Raw genomic sequence first — 1859 nt, 5'->3', positions numbered from 1 at the left:
TTGAGTCAGAGCTTTTAAACATAGTGAACTGCTCTCTTCAGACGGGTGTCTTCCCCTCTGCCTGTAAAACAGCAGTGGTGAGGCCCCTCCTGAAGAAGAGCAGTTTAGATCCAAATATTCTGGATAATTACAGACCTGTATCCAACTTACCGTTTTTAAGTAAAATTATAGAAAAAAGTGTCGCTAATCAACTTCATGAGTTTTTACATCACAAAAACATTTTAGAAAAATATCAGTCTGGTTTTAGAATGAACCACAGTACAGAGACGGCTCTTTTAAAGATCGTTAATGATCTTAGAATACATTTGGACTCACAGAAACTTTCTGTTCTGGTGCTGCTGGATCTTAGTGCCGCCTTTGATACAGTAGATCACCAGATTTTATTAGATAGACTTAGGAGTCTAGTGGGTCTCTCTGGAAATGTTCTTAAGTGGTTTTATTCTTACCTTACAGACCGACACTTTTATGTAAGTTTGGATACATGCTCCTCAGGAATCCATGAAATAAGTTGTGGGGTTCCCCAAGGGTCAATTTTAGGTCCTATACTTTTTAACTTGTACATGTTGCCTCTTGGGGATGTCATCAGGAGACACGGGGTTAACTTTCACAGCTATGCTGATGATACTCAGCTTTATGTTCATATTGTTTAAAGGATAAAAAGAACAAACACAAACAATGTGTTTTGTTGGCCTTCTCCAACTTTAAGTTTTAATGTTTTATGTGTACTTCATACACAAGTTAAAAATAATCCTACATGTTTGTCCTATGATCAGAGGTGCAGGTAACTCTGTGGAGAGGTTTGTTTCTCTGCGCAGTGCGGCAGCAGGTGACCCTGAGTGATGAGGTGAAGCTGTGAGGAGTCGGGGGAGTTGTAGATCCACGACCCGGCAACAACTCTGTAACGGGATCGTAACTCCAGAGCAGTGGGAACATTACGACCACGTCCTTGATTGGTAACTCATCTTGACCCAACACGGCACTCCAGTCAGCATCTGTGGCGTTTTATGGAGGATCGAAGACGCTCAGGTTTAATGCGTTTGAGGCTGTCACAACTCTGGCAAAGTGTGCAATACATAATACAGGAGTAATGGAGGAGGACAAGCCAATCGATAGCCTGACAGAGCATTTGACCCTCGCTTTAAAACGTCAGATTTCCAGCTTTATAACAGTCTGTTGTTGGTTTTTCTACCCACTGGAATGTCCTGCAAATGAAACCAGACTGGAGTTAGCATCTCTCAGACAGAAAGGGATCACTTTCACTGACATGCCCTAACACTTGTGTGAGCATCAGATCACTTTCAGGCTAATCTCCAAAAGGCCAAACTGGCAAGAAGAGCTGTGTGAGGACCAGTGAAAAGAGGCTTTGTGGGGCAGCCTCCTGCTTCCAGGCAGATAAAGTACATCTGCTTCACAAGGAGATAACACAATGTGTGCGTTCCATTCACCGTTTCCTTCATTGAGAAATATTCCCGTTAGTCCTCCATGCTAATACTCTCTCCCTCCCAGCTGCACTCTCTCAGACTGTCCTCCTCTCTTTATTTCCGGTGTCTGCTTCACACCGACGATCAGCTGCAATATTGAGAGCGTGTTATTTGACCCAGTATGTCCTGTCCTGGAAATTGCCCTGGCCTCTGTCGGAGTTCAGCCTCTGGGATTAGATTGATGACCCCGTGGCTGGTGTGTTTGCTTGAAGGCATTTGGATTAAAGCCTCTGAGGAAGCTGCTGCTCCTCTGGAAGAATGGATTATTTTAGATGGCTAAAATTAAATCTGCAATATAAAAAATGTGAATTCCACATTTTTTTTAAACTCTTGAATCAAAATTAAAAAACTTTTTTCAGGATATAGGAAATATTTTTA

Source organism: Oryzias melastigma, unplaced genomic scaffold (assembly GCF_002922805.2).
Source record: "Oryzias melastigma strain HK-1 unplaced genomic scaffold, ASM292280v2 sc00267, whole genome shotgun sequence".
In the NCBI taxonomy this organism is placed as follows: Eukaryota; Metazoa; Chordata; class Actinopteri; order Beloniformes; family Adrianichthyidae; genus Oryzias; species Oryzias melastigma.
Note: the sequence above shows the minus strand (reverse complement) of the source record.